Raw genomic sequence first — 16,021 nt, forward strand, 5'->3', positions numbered from 1 at the left:
AAAATCACTCATCATTATCCTCCCTCATTTGTCTTGTCTTCTTTTCAATTTTGTTCAAGATTATAGACGGTCTGGCTCGCTCAAAATCTGGACTACATCTCTCCTGTGAATTTCACACAATCCTCATTTTGTCTCCAACATGTTCCCTTTTTTTTCTTTTCACCTAATCTGTTTGTTCCTTTGTTGGTCCTCTGAGCTGTTCAGTGCATCTGTCTCTCAGCTGTAACTCATCCAAGCGGCGATCTGGATGCTCATTCGGTCCCACTTTACCTGCTGTGGATGGCGAGAGGGTTGCTCTCGCTCCCTCTGTCTCTCTGCCCCTCTTCACCCCATGTGAGGGCTTAACGGTGTGTGTTATGATAGGTTCTGCCTGCTGCCCGGCACTGTAGATAGAGCTTGGCACACTTACTGGCTCAGTAATGGGATATCTGCCTCCTCCAGTAAATTTGCTGTAAGAGTCCTGTCTATCTTCCTCTGTATACAATCTATACAGTTCGTGTATTCTAAACCACTGAAACCTGAAGTTACATAACCCTAAAACCAAGAAAATATCAATGAATTATGCTTCCCAAGAGGGTGTTGCAGTTACGCAATCGGTTTTATAAATTCAAAGGACTTAGTGTTTCCCCGATAACCACTCTCTCTCAATTTAAGTTTGGAGTTTAAGGGGAAAAACACAGCATAGCACACTTTGACACAGTTACATAAACAGCTTCTGGCAATGAGGCGCGTTTTGTTATTCGATGGTGTGTTTCTGTTATTCCTGTGGATAACCCGGCCTGGCAAAGACAACCCACAATTAATTTCCACTCTGCTCTTTGTGGTCTGGCAACCACACTAATGCATTAGCTTGAGACATACAACGCGGTAAGCAGGCCGTGCAGCAGATGATTGACGGTTCTTGCTTTATTCAGACAGCAGCGTGAGTCAGTCCAATACTTGATAGATGAAGGTACCGCTCACAAGGCTGTCACTGATCTTTTTCTCTGACTTTTAAACTGACTATCATTCAACTCAGTGTATATAAAAAAAGATGTAATTGTTGTTTACATTCTGTCACATTTGTCATGTCCCCACTGAATGTCAGAGGCCAGTATTATATCCTGAATTTCCCCTCTGAGGGATCAATAAAGGATATTCTTGTCTTGTACTGTCAAAGAGGAAAACATTTTCTGCTTGCAACCTATTGCTGCATCGTGCTTTCCAGCCCTTCGTCTCACAGAGCAAGTAACTACCTTCAACCACCCAAAACGGTTAAAAGGATGCTTAAAAAGAGAGAGTTCATATTTTGGAAAATTGTTTTAGTATTTTGGAAAATTGTTCTATCACCCACTTGACATATCTTATCTTTCTCACCTCTTCCTCTCCCGCCGTCTGTCTCTTGCTCCAGGCAAAACATCCACACCGAGCTTCATGCTCGTGCCTACATCAGGAATATCATGTTCTCTGTTTAATTGGTGGTGTGCATGTGATGGAAGCAATTTTATCTTAAAATAACAGCTGCAAAATCATATTGATGGTACAGTGTCATGTAATGAGGTGAATGGTGTCTCTCTGCACCATGTAACTGCAGTGAGAGGGTGGGATCACAGCCTTACATAAACACGCAAAAGCACCAAAAATGTGCATGAAAAACGAGAGCAAAATGGATTGGAAATTAATAATATACAGTAGGAAATAATTGTGTGTGCACCGGTGTGTGTTGCACTCATCTGTGCAGCTGAAGCTAAAGTTAAGAAGGCATATAATTACCTTCGCCAAGGAGATTACGTTTCCCCCCCGTGTCAGTTTGTTGGTTGTATCTGTGCTATACGAAGGCAACTGGACTCGCTCAAAGAGTAGACTGAACTCAAGTTCTGTTAGACACCAGGACAAACTAATGTTTACATAATGAAAGGAAAAACTAAATGTATTTTATTTGCTGAATTTTACAAGAGGGGACAAGTAATTAAGATTTTTTTCCTAAGGTGGCATTTCACAAAGTTTATAAAGTTTACTCAAAACGCAGTGATTTTTTTTAATGGAGGGGCTGATTTGTTGCCACCTCAAATTACTCACACGCAGGTTTTTGCTGTGGAGGGCCGAAATTAGACCACAATGAGGATAATGAGGACGAGAATGCATTAAAAAAAACACCAGGTGTAAATGCAAATGCAAGATCGGATAGTTAATCACCACGATAACGTATCCACAGATCCCATTTTGATTCCGGCGGTAAATACGATGAGAGAGATGACAGTGGAAAAAAGAAAAAGAGAGGCTAATCAGGGTGAAGAAAAAGTACCATCATCGACACCGCTAACGTCTCACTCATCAGCCGCCTTCCTGTTCCTTTTTCCCGCCCGGATCCCATTTATCATTTCCTCAAAGCACCGCCGAGCATTGAGCTATGGGGCCGATACACTGAGACACATTTACGTCTGACCTGCGATCAGCGTAGACTTAAATGCCAAGAGCTGTCTGTTAAAAGAAAAAAAAGAAAAAAATCTCTCATAACTTCATTCTCTCGTTCGTCTGGCTCTTATCCAGGACTTTCAATCAATCCTTTCACAGCGAGAACCCAGAAAGAAATTGAATTAGGTCCTGGGCGTTGAACCACGGTTTCTTAATTGCCACAGGATTAGTTCACATTGATTTGGCCTGATTGGAGTCCCGAGCTTGTGTGTCCACTTAATCACTGAGCACACCCTTTTTTCTTGAACCACTATTTACATGCCCCCTTCCCCTCTGCCCGTGTCAGTCATGCACAGCCCGTGGCAATCTCATGAATTTTCATGACCGGGACTGTTGCAGCTTTACTATCTCTGCTTCTGCTGCTGAAGCATATACACTATACTGTGTTAATTAGATTTCTCGGTGTTATTATCACAACAGTGTCTTGGTACAGTATAGCAAATGGCTGATGCTCTGCCAGGTCCAGAAAATTGCCCCCTGGTTACAGAAAATGTTCTGATAGATCGCTGCTGTTATTCTGACTGAGCAGTGGAGAGCGATGGAGTGAGAGGAGTAGCCGGGGAAAGATAGAGAGAGATTGTCTCCAGGGGAAATAAAGTGAGGACAGGAAAGAACACAGATTATGCATGAGAGAGAACTAAAGCAAAAAAAAAAAGGAAAAAAGAAAAGGATGGCAAATAAAGGTTGTGCGAGCCAGTGTGCTTGGAGAGGAAGCAGCAGAGAGAAGATAAGGGAGACAGATATGAATGGAGAGTGGAGATGGACTGGAGCTGTGACAAGACTTTCTATTAACAGTGCATTCTCTGCTTCCGCCTCTTAAAGCTCAGACCTTGAAGGCAAGCGTCTCCATGGAATTTGCGTCATTAGATAATATTGTATATTCTGTGGAATTCATATGTGGAAAATGTGAAAGCATTTCGGTGCCTTGATGTTCAGGTTAGTGTATACCTTGACTAGAACTGTCACGTTCTCATTAAGCCTCAGTCCATCATCTCTCAGAGTATTCAGAGAAGGTTTGACGCGTAAGTGTCTGTGAGGGTGTACATGCGTTCAGGATGTGTTGTTGTTGTGGCTGGCATGATTGGATTTGAATGGCTCTCTGACAGACTACCGATGGGTATTTCTGGGTTGGTAATCTCTCATTGCTACACCCATCTCTCACAGGAGAAACAACAAGCTGAACACTAGGATTGTTGTTAGTGTCATTTTAAATGTAGATATTCAAGTTTATATCAAGTTTCATGTCTGTCAGGGCATAATATTTTGTGAAATTATGACAGAACGCTAATTTTTTCAGTCCCTTAAAGGTGCAGTATGTCACAAGAATAAGGATTGTACGTAAAAACATAAAAAATGAACTAAAGTTGTGTGAGGAAATAACAGTTTACACATTATGATGTCCATGTAGGATGTTGTATTGCAGAGAAATCTACAGAAGTTAGCATGCTAACCAGCTAGCCCAGACTAATCCCAATCCAAAGCTCCAGTGCTAATGATCTAGACACCAAAACTCCTCCGTAGCTCCAAGCTCCCAGTCCAGACTGCTAGATAACGGTTAACATACCTAACTACTTAACGGCAGCTACAGTTAGTTTACTGTTAGTATTTAGTTAGTTACTTTGATGATATGCCGACCTCTTTTTGTTTTGAGTATGAGTGTGAACAGCTCGCCAATTCATACATATCGCAAAGGTCTTTGTAACCGATAATAATAATTGTGTTTACATGTGGTTGTCGGACCATGAAAATACCATTGCAACCCTACTGAACACACTTGGAAAAAACATCTTGTATGAATGTTTGTAGAGGTTTCAGGGCTCTACTGACGTGATCCATTCAGTAGCCCATAAAGAGGAGCATTTGCACAATAGCTGCCTAGTCATTTTAATTTGTTTTCTTTGCATATAAGGTGTGGAAAATTCAAATTTCAGTGGAACTCTTTAAGATTTCCATCATTATCATACGGCTTGTTAGCTAGGTCAACTGTATGTCACAGTTGGTTAACACTGAAAATGGCAACACAAACCCTGAGGGTGAGTGAAAGGAAGCAGAATGCAATAGTCAAGCAGTAGGAGGGCTCATCTGAGCCGTCAACATCTATCGAGTCAAACCCGAAGATAAAAATACGTATGGAGTGATTCCTTCTCCTCTCAATATGGTTCTATAAATATCATTTCACTTTGGGACTCAGTAACATTCACACAGTCAGACATAATGTGCCATATGTCTGCTTTACTCTTCCACTACATTCACACCACAGGCCTCCCCTCTCTGTGCCAAGTTTGCTGCTCATACCTGATTGTTTTGGCTGCAGTTCATATGTATTCTAGGATATAACCCATATCCTGTTTAATATAAACTCACAATGATGTTAAACAGACAAATGTACACAGAAATACATCACACCTCTGTTTATACCTTTGGTATGCTTCTTGTATTCTCTGAAAAGGTTACCTGAATTGTTTGATGTTGAATTAGTGTCAGCAAAAATGATATATAGTCCTATTATGCTGCATTCTCTATGAGCCAGAGCGGACACCTGATTCCCAGATATGAAAAAATAACCTTGACGGGGAAAGAAGAAACCTGCATGACAGCATTGTTTTTACACACTGACATTAGATCAGGGACGTCTGTGTAACTGCACACAAATACATTTTCTCACAAATCTTTAAACTAATCTGCAGTTTTAATGCATTTTGCACTATGAACTCAAAACAAACACGATACCACATATTCATGTTAATGACCTGGTTATGTTTAGAGGCAAAAACCACTTTGTTAGGGTTAGGTCTCTATAATGATATCCAGGGGTGTCGTGCCTCCAAATGCTGATACACATTCTCAAACTGGGGGAATTGGCTTGGCAGCCTTCTCGCATGTAACTCCCCCACTGTCCCCTCCACCTCCCAATGTGACAGTCAGGTTCTAAACATATTGTGAACCCGACATGACACATGTCTCATTGTAGAAATATCAATATGGTATGTAGGCTTCTGGCAAGAAGGCAACTGGGCTCATAAAATATTCTGATTCAGCTTTTAGCATGTTTTCTTTACATTTTATTGTCACTTTCTGATGGGAGGGATTATAAGAGTTACTGCATCCACACAGCTAAAGCGCTCCCTGAACTCTTGATTTTAAACGGCCAGCAACTTCAAACAGCACCGGCTGCCTCGACAGACGCACACACAGTGTATATACACACAAACACCTTCTTCTTCATAAATGAGTACCTGTCAGCAGTGTGTGGTTCTCACATTACTGTGCTGTGAATTCATTAAGTGTGCCCTTTGGAAGTCTAACCATCCAGGTGGGGTGCCGTCAACCCCCCACCACCCCCATACCCGCTTTGAATCGCACCCTGCATTTCAATTGCAAATACTGTACACCTCTCAGTGCCCTTGTAAAAACCCTCGAAACACACACACACACACACAGAACCACTCATTCTTCGTTTTTTCTTTTTTTCTTGAGCGGAGCAAAAAGTTTAACCTACCTCTCTCTGACTGGATAGCGGTATTAAAACAAATTTAGATTTAAGAGATAGATTTTTGTGTTCACTGTCTCCTTGAAATGCTTTCCAAATTTCACCGGCTGTATCCTCCTCATGAGCGAGGAAAAGCACAAGACAGAGCTTGCAGCCTCAGATGTGTATCCTGTTTAGTTTAATCGCCCGCGATTTATTCAAAATCTGGAATTATTTTAATCACACAGAGATTTGGGAATATTTAGAATCGGATTAGTACGTGTTTCTCTGCGGATAGATGAGATTCCACTTCTGACTCTTATCCATGGATTCCTTCATCTGTTACGTCTTACGGTGGCTGTCAGGTTTTCTAGGGATGCTACTGTATGTGTGTAGCTGACCGGTTTCACAGTGATGGGATTAGAGTCTTTTAGAAAGTAGGGTCAGAGCATGCCACAGCTTGGATTAATAGTTTACCTGAGGAATGTCAGTCCAAAGTGACGTGCGACAGTCTTACTGAGTCATCACTAGTGTAAGTGTGTAAGTGTGTATGTCGAGGGAGAGAGGGGAGGGGTTAGAGGCTGCTGTGAACTGGCAGAGCCAAATCTAAATCCTCCCCTTTTCAGTCAATAATTCTCCGCTTTTTCACAGCCCCTCTAATCCTCTTTCTGACGTGACTCACCTCTGTCTATCTAGAGTGTCCGCATGCCTCAAACAATCAGGCAAAAGTGTGATTGTCCGTTGTGCCTGTGTCTTAGCATGTGCACGATTGTGTCTGTCAGTCTGGACTGTTCTTCAACTTGACGAAGGTCCTTTCTTGTGTGTGTTTGTGTGTGTTGTGCTGCCTGTGGCAGATAAGGAAATCACACGGCAACTTCTGAGTCGATGTCATGAGCTCCGTTTTTCTTTTGTTCAAAATAAGCATCAACATCAGATCCCCAGTCGACTAGTGTGAAGTCATGCTGCTGTGAAAATGTAATAAAGCACGGAGATAATCACTGCTTAAGTTTGAATAATGGTTCCGTATAATGGATCTGTGCTGCACCAGTGTCGAGATTATGCACGATGCTGGCCAGGCAGGCAGCCCGCTGGTGCTGCTGCTGACTCAGTGCAAGCGTAGCTGGGGCTCGGGGGGTTAATGCAGCAGGGCCACAGGCTGATCCACTGCCCATCCTGATCTGCCAAAACTTCAAAGGATGCCCTGACAGAGTCTAAAATCGCCATCTCCTCCGGTCCAGGCTCTGCAGAACACTTCCCCTCCCCCTCAGTGCACAGGTCAAACTCGGCCTCATCTTTTATGTATCGCTTACCCCATTGATTGCGCTCTGAGAGATTCATGAATACAGAGGGGCCTATTTCCGTATCACACTCCAGCATATGGATGGAGGCTTCTTTTTTTTTTTTTTTTTTTTTTTACAAAAGGGGAAATTTTTCTCTCATTTGTACAGCTCTCATTTTATTTCCCTCCCATTCTTTCCTCCAAGTTTCTGCTTCCGTTCCCCTGCGTTTCTTCATCCCTGTCTCGCTGCGCATCGCTCTCCTGACTTCCTCTCATTTTGCATGGAAGGTCACAGTCATTTCCCCTTTTCATAGACCTATTTTTTTTTTTTGTTCTTAGGTTTTTTTGCTTTTTATTGTTCACTCATGAATTATTCAGACTGCAGATAGTGAATGCAGAGAATTGGAGAGCTGCAGTTGACTTACAGGAAGCTCACTGGAGATGGGCACTTCAAATAACTCCTCCGAGTCAAATCCGGACACATGTAGCTGCTCTAGTCTGCCTGGATCTAATTCAATCAAGAGCTTGTTGTCCACACTCGCTGTTGCACCATAATCACTGACACTAATTGGATTGAGTGAAGAAATTAATCTAAAGGTTATGATAAAGTTTTGATTTGATTGAAATACGTTTTTTTTTTCGCCTATGATGCTTTCACTCACTGAGAGAGGTGGCATAGCGCTCCGAACGCTGTATTAGCATGCTAGTGGCGTGTCTCATGTATTCATTTATGTTCATCCCTCGGTTGTTTAGTCATTCATGAATACATATGTTGATCCTAGAACAGGCCTCCTCTGCCTTCCTCCTCTACCTCTCTGTCTCTTAGTTTTAGCGATGTGTGTCTTAAGCACCCCAGCAGAGTGTGAAATTGAAATTCTCCCCTAGCAGATGTGAAGTGATCGACAGCAAGGACACGTAAGATGTAAAATCACATCTTTTGTACTGAGGTTATTTTTTTTTTTTACCTTGTAACTACGAAGCAGCTTGTTTAAATGTGTTTTTTTTTTACCACTGTTGATCATTTTTATATCACCACACTCACACATTTGTAATCAATATTCATTACAGTGAAGGCTGCTGTGGGGCGTAAACTGATCAATTTGTGGATATCGCTCAGATTGTGAGTGACCTTTGTATTACAAGGCTATCTCCAGTCTGAGTCAGGTCAAGATATTGATCTCTAATTGATGCAGTGAAAATTTATTTTTCAAAATAAGAGACACCTTAGAGGTTCTGAAAGTGAAAAACATTTTAAGAAAATATGAACACATTTTTAAATGGGATTTTATTGAAGAGTCAAAATGTTCATTGATTAAATGGCAAACTGACAGTTGGACTTCTCTGAAGTAATCACGGTATCTTGGAATTACTAAAGCTAACATGACTTCTTGCTAACAAGCTCTAGCATGACAGTGTCATTTCCATTAGCAAGCTGGGTGTCATGCCTGATGACTAATGGAAAAAAACAACTTAAAATAAGAAATTATCGACTCCTTATTCAATGGCATTTGCAACAGTATGATTAACAATGTTGTCAGTAAATTCACAGCATCTCAAAACTTCAGATTATGATCTTTTCTACTCTTCTAACCCTGTTTCTGGACAGCGAGACAATGTGGTAAATGGGTAAAACTTTATTGACCAATTGCTTTTTACATTCTGAACACTGATTGTTGTCACAGTTAGAAACTTGAGGGACAAGAAGAGTTGAAACTTGTAGCTAATTGCAATGCGCTGACGAGCAATTGTTTACACCAATGTGACTTGACAAGAAGGTGTATATTCTCTGTATGCTGTCAAATATTAATCGGGATATCAAAAATGAATTACTAGCTACAGTGAGTTAGGATCACGATCTTAATGTTCATTTTTTACAATTATCTCTCTCTATATATATTACTCTCTCTCTCTTCCCACTTCTCAGTCAGCTGACTGGGCTTTTACTTCAGTTAAACCAACCAGATTTTGCCACTATTAAATCAATCAATCATGCTGCTGCCGTCAAGCTTGAAAATCTTTCCTCCTTCCAGCTGCTGTCAGCTGTCGTTTCAATGCAAAATCTTTGCGACCCTCCCCCACCACATTCACCTCCAGTTCATCACATCCATCGCCCAGGTCGAGCTCACTGGAGTCCACTTCATCACATCCAAATCTTCAGCAGTCATCGACATATCAACGCAAGCGTCTGTGCTCCATCATGGGGGGTTTTCTACACCACTCATAGCTTAACCCTCTCTCTTGAAATATAATGGGGCCTGATCGCCAAAGACTCATATTTCTCATCTGATGTGCACATTGCAATACATATGTATTCATTCAGAATGAAGTCTCTCCTGATTTAAATGGTTTGCATAGTGAGTGGCGGAAAAATTTTACTTAGAGGACTTATGTCATACAGACACGGCTGTTCCTCAAACAGACTGATGAGGTTATCCTCTCTTTCATACGTCCCAAACTCTGCCATCTCAACCAGCTGACAGTTTGTATCTGACTTGACCTGACTTTGTTATGAAGCGCTCAAACGGCTGTTGAAACAGATGATGCGCCTGACGTATTAGAACCTGCTACTGGCAACTTGACAAGCTGAGTGCCAACACCATCAGCCGGCTTGAGTCGAGGTGAGACAGGCCAGGTCACACCGCTCTAGCTTGTCCTTTCAGCGTTCTTAAACAGTTTTGTCTTCTTTGGTCTGAACTTGGCTCTATTATTAAACTAACCCTACCATCACAAAATGTTAAAATGTTGTCAAATTCTTCATTAACTTCGCATGAACTTCACATCATAAGACTCTGGTTTTATTGGTATACCTGCATCCCTGTCAAGTAAAGGACCTGAAGCGCCCCTGGGAGTATCAGTGCCCTCCCTCTGACCTGCGCGTATGTGTGTTTGTGTGTGTCCAACCTGTCTCAACCAAGTCCCGCCTGGCGAGCGTCGGACAGACCACCATCTGTTCCGTGCCCCGACGTTGAACTACCTGCCACCTCCTCTTCATCACCTTCCCGGGGTATCAGAAAAGGGCTGCTTTCTAGAGAGCTCATTTGCAAAGTGTTTCCGCTGTGCAAAGTCTCAAAAGCACGATAATGAGTCTGTTTTGATTGGTTATTACAAGGGATAATTATATGAGAGGTGTCTCAGAGCTGGATGTTTCTTATGTAACTTATGTAAAACTCCTCAACAACATGACAAGCCTCTGCCGTGCGCTTTAAGAAATGAGTGTTGGTGATCTACTTTATTGTAAAGCATCACAAGTCATTGCCCTGAGACAGAGACTGGTTTCACCCTCCCTCACAACACCCCAAGGACTTGACATACTAGATTTAACGACGCTCAAATAGGCTTAAAATGAATTTCCTCTCCTTATCTCCCGTTTTTTTCTTGCCGGCGGTGGATTCCGCACATCCCCTCCCTCCTTTTTGTGCTGTTTCTCTGAGATGTCGCCTCCCGAAAGACAGGGTTTAGGATCAAAACCAACATGTTGGTGCTGTGATTTTACAGCCAAACATTACTGGGCTTAGCTGATTATGCACACAGCCATTTGTAATGTCTTTTAATCCAGCGCGCTCTGGTCAATGAAGATCAAAGTTTTCCATTTTCTTCTGGGGTTTACTTTAAAGCAGAAAGGGGTTTTATATTTCTGTTTTCCTACCAAAAGACAAATCATGCTGTCCACCATTCTCTCCCCCCCCCCCCCCCCTAGCATTTCAGCAGTAATTGCAACACTGGAGTGTGTCTGGAAAAAAAGGCGCAGGGGGCAACAACACAGCGTGAGCCCATGCCACATGGACCAGCACATTAGCCATCAGGGCACTGCAGGAGTTTTTTTTATATGTTGTTACAAATCTTCAACCATGCACTCTGTCTTTATTCAAGGTGGAGAAATGTGCACGCACAGAGGACGAGGAGCCTGGAATTAAGCACAGGAGAGAAAAGATGCCAAAGATGAGACAATAAAGAAGGTGAGTTACTCTTATTCTCCAGTGGATCATTATACTGCCTTCTGTGGTGCTATAAGTAGCTCTGGATGATACTTTTATTGACGCATAGGTCAGCGAGCGCCTATAAAGTGGGTTTCATTTAACTACAGTGAAGCAGCAGTACATGGAGACAAACCTTGATGTATCTCAACTATGCCTCTCACCTGCGCACTCGCAAATCACCCGTGACCTTTTGAGCGCAGCCTTTCATGTACCAACTATAACCTTTTAGAGCACATCTGTAGACTCATCTGTCAGTGCTGGCAGTCTACCGTCGATGGCACCAGGAATGAGACGGATAGAGACACAATCGCTGAGCAGAGTGACAGGAAAAAAGAGGAGATGGTATAAAGATGAACAAATAAAAAGCAGTTTTCTCAGAGGCTGATGTGTTTTTTCCTGTTGGTGTAATGTATCTGGTATCAGAGCAGATGGCGGTGGTGAGATAAACAGTTTATAAAGTGTGTAAAAGTGCTTAATAGCGAGCAAAAGTGCTGAACATGTTTACTGTGCCAGGCATAGGTCAAAGCACTTTAGCAATGTTGAGGTTGGAGGGCAAAGGATTTTTCTAGTTATTTTTGTCCACTAATGAAAACATTACCAGCCTTATAATCTGACACCATAGTCATCTACTTTCACATGCTGATGGATGATACACTTTATCCTGTTCATGAATGTTCATTTTTGTTGTTTAAACACAATTATAAGGGCACAATGAATGCCAAGGACAGACTTGGCTCCAGTTTTGTGCCTCTAATTTATTGCTGTAACATTAGGGTCTGAAAAATACATGTTTCGTATTTTGCAGTGTGTTAGTATTTTGTTTGTTTTTTTAAATATGAACCCAGACATGTCATTTCTGGCTACATGGATTGTAATTAGTTGAGACTTTGTTGTGTGTGTCTGTACAGCTGATGGAATATTTTATCATCCAGATGGCAGAAAAGATTCTGGTAATGTGTTTGTGCAGCATTCAGGGCTTTTTGAAGATCACTGGGTATTTATTTTTTTCTGAAAATCTGCCCTGCAACTCAAATTTAATGGTAATGTGTGAGCGGCACAGGCTGAGGTTAAAGGGCTGACCATGTTGTTTGCCAAGTTTTTCTGCCCTTGTAGCTGCACTCTGAGCACAGACGTTAGTACTGAGATGAGGTTTTGCAATGAGACTTGCTTTGTGATTTGAATCTCTTGTAATAAGAATGATACATATTTTATTTACAAGGTAACTCCATAGATTTTTACACAAAGTGTGTTTACAGTTGTACTGTATATGTAAAAAAAGCGGTTTGAAGCCTTTTGTGGCTCCAGAGGCACTAGGCTCTTAGAGGAAGCAGAAGATGTCCCTGTCTTTAATCCACACTTCTTCCTTTTTTAAGCATGGGGCCTACATTACCCAAAATGCATTTTAGCCAGTGAGTGACATCACTGGAGGCAATTCATCTGATTTCATGTAGCTTCCCCTGGAGCCACAAAAGGCTTCTTACCATTACTTTTTTCACATGAGTAGTTGTACTGCCCAAGACCTGTAAACAGAATTGAACATGTAAAACTGATGGAGTTACCCTTTAACTCCTTTTAACTGATTTAGTAGATAAAAAAAAACAATCCAATCAAAGGTAAACCTATTGGCAGTATTACATTTTTTGAAAATGTAATCTTGTCGTCATTTTAGACTTTCAGCATTCTGTCATCACAACGGACTGATTTGTGCACTGCGCTTAAAAAATACATTGTACAGAGTTGTTATACTCACAGGAAATTATTTAGAAAAACATTTTTTTTCCTAGAATAAAACGGCATTTTCATAATAATTACAGAAGCTGCAGCCATGAAAGAATGGAAATACTGCATCGTCATCACCATGACTGGTTAATATATAATCACACATGGGATCCCATCTCAGGCTCGGCTCTTGTGGACGAGCCAACCCTGAACCCTGAGGCCTGGGGCCACTGCCAAAAAGCTGGATTTGCAGCGAGCACAGCTTGCCATTTGAAAAACGTATCATTGCACTGACTTGTGTCATCATCGACGGCTATTTGAAAAAGAAGCAATGCGGTTTACAAACAGAGCTTAAGCCAGTGTGTTCTGTGTCCCAGCGAATCTTGGAGAGGAAGGGGATGATTGGGCAGGCTGTGGGAAAAACAGGTTGATAGCAGAGGCTGTACCACAGAATTCCTGCTGTGCAGCCACACTCTTCGATTTAACAATTTTTTTTTCAAATACTGAAATCTTGATGTTATCCTGTGCAAACAGCATTTTGGATTTCCAACATCAAGCAGGGTTGTGATGAAGTGCATTTATGGAGATTAGGTAGGGAATGAGTATGCAATTAGGGACGATCAGATGAGGTAAATCTTGGCCGGTGGGAGGAGAGGCGAGGAGAGCGCTGATACTGGCAATCACAGCCTTACAGAGCAGACACCCGGGGTTGAGTAGGGAAAAGATAGAGGAGGAATGATCAAAGAAAAGGGTTGGAGGTCAGGTAGATAGGGAGGAGAGAGGAGAGAGTCATTTGGGATGTAACAGAGAAGAGATAAAAGAAGGACGACTGGGATGCCATCCTAAACTGCCTAGACATTACATACACTACCAACAGTGTGGAAATGTGAAATCACTTAAGGGTGCTTGTCGTTTATACTCACAGATTAACAATGAACTGCTTAGACTGAGCAAATCTACTGCAGTCAGCTTGCAAATAACACATTTGTTCAGCTAGGGAGCTCCGAGGCAAGGTGTTGTGATTCATTTCTTCCACCGCAGGACACCAAAGGAGAGGGTTTTCGAGAATGCACATAAGAGTTTGGTTACTGAACTCTGTATGTTCAAGGGTACCAACCGAATTCGTACTGCTGAATATGTTTAACCAATCTGTGTCAAATTTCCGAAACCTGAGAGTAACAGAGACGGAGCGAGTCACCCCTGCAGCTTGTTCACGTCACAGTGTGGTGAGCCGAAACTAAGCAATTCCAAGTATGGTTACAGTTTTTTTAAAACTGGATGTACACAACACTTGCTGCAATATTTGTAATGGGAAACGCAGAGGTTGCCAGGGCAATGCGTCTAACCTGAGGAAACAGCCGTTCAAACACAAAATATATCGAAGAGCTGAAGACCTTAGCAACGTTAGCATGCCTGCAGGAGTGGAACTCACCACTAAAAACAGTTTCTCCAGGTCTTTGCACACCTTCCTCCTTTGAACCAGTGCAGATGTTGACTTATTTTTCACAATTGAAATTACATTTTTTAGTGTTCACATTTAGAAAAAAAAGATTAATTGAGTACCTTGAGAATGTCAAGTAACAGCATGATGTGATCATAAAGCACTGAGCATGCAAAAGAGCTTTTGAGAAACGGCTTCATACACGATTTCAGGCCCTAAACCTGACATTTAAGTGATAGGAATCAAATATTTATTAATCCGTCCAAGCCTTCAGCAACTATATAAATGGTGCAGTGTTTCAAGCACTTTAAATGATTAAGGTATTAATGAGGCCGTAATATATTTTAATATAGAGCGCTGGGAAACACTCAGCCCGAACTTCCTTATCTTGGAGCCTTCCCAGTTCATTAATTCATAATAACACATTTGCAAACTAAATTTAAAGTCTTTTTTTTTCTACCTTTCAAATACTAATTTAAGATCATATCTCTTTGTTGCAGAAATGAGACTCTTGGACCGTGGTTCACTTCCCGAGCGTCGCCCGTGATAACATCTAAAATTCAAAAAGTTAATGTTATTAAATTGTGTCGCCTCAGTATACCAGTCAGTTGTTATCTGTGTGCACCTGAGCAAATTATGAAATGGGAAGCTAATTGAACTTGCTCAATGAGCGGCACATTTCACAGTTCATTTGGCCGTTTGTGAAACACTCAACAGCAAATCACCTTTACACCCTCAATGCTTTGTCTCTAATTCCAACAGTTAATAACAGAGCGGCGGCGGCTGAGGAGAGATATTTATTTGATGTACTTTTGAGCACACTGATCATTTTACCATGAATAAGTCATTATTTCCATGAAAATGCATTATATTAGCCGTGCAACTTGAGACGAACCTACTTAGTTTCTTCCGATCTCAGCCCAAAAGCAGACCCACTTTTAAAACAATTGTGTTTGAACATATGACTAACATTCACTTCTACTTGACCTGTGTACTCTTTAGGCTAATCAGGATAACTATCCACACCTATAATAGCTCATTTGAAGCGTTTGATTTTAATTTTCTCTCTCCACTGCCTCTGCGTATGACCTTTCAGACAAAAGAACAGAACATTCTGCACATCGTTGAAACAAACTGCGAATCTGCCCTAAAAAAAATCACCAATTTGTGAAGCACTTGCTTGTTTCCAGCGTGAGAAGGGAGGTTTTTATATCAAAATGTTGATGATGATTCAATTGAACTTGGAAGCACAAATGACATGTAATATCTCGATCTTCGAGTTATTTTGCTTTTCGGAAATTAGCTGGTATAATTCTGGCCAGCTGGAGTGAATCATAAACAAAAGGAGAATTAATTAGAGGGAAGACATGAACACGCATCGCATAAACAACAAGCTTTGTGGTGCATTACCCAGTTTCTCATTTCATGTTTCTCTCTTTTTGATGTGTTTCTCTTTTATTCTCTCCCTCTTTTTTTTGATGCACTATTTATTAAAGAGGCTGCTGAACTCCTGAATAACAAAAACGTGTTGACCGCAGCCACTGTTTTCCTTAGCATGAAATGAGACAGTTTCAGTTATCCGAGTTTAGCAACAAGGCCCCAGTCTTGAGTCGTTGACAGACACTGGCTGAACCTGGGCTGGCAGGAGACATAATCGAGTCCATTTTGATGACATAAGCCTT

At 41.5% G+C, this 16,021-nt stretch overlaps 1 protein-coding gene across 3 annotated transcripts in view; it reads left to right on the top strand.

Annotated features, from left to right (window-relative positions):
- The window catches only part of dlgap1b (discs, large (Drosophila) homolog-associated protein 1b), a 102,796-nt gene that overhangs the window by 26,378 nt on the left and 60,397 nt on the right, over nt 1-16,021 (top strand). For all 3 annotated transcript variants that reach the window (XM_030398508.1, XM_030398510.1, XM_030398511.1), the window contains exon 2: nt 11,073-11,158. The gene's annotated coding sequence lies outside the window, so the exon portion shown is untranslated. The remainder of the gene's footprint in view (nt 1-11,072; nt 11,159-16,021) is intronic.

The sequence above is a fragment of the Sparus aurata genome, chromosome 19 (assembly GCF_900880675.1).
Source record: "Sparus aurata chromosome 19, fSpaAur1.1, whole genome shotgun sequence".
Classification (NCBI taxonomy): domain Eukaryota; kingdom Metazoa; phylum Chordata; class Actinopteri; order Spariformes; family Sparidae; genus Sparus; species Sparus aurata.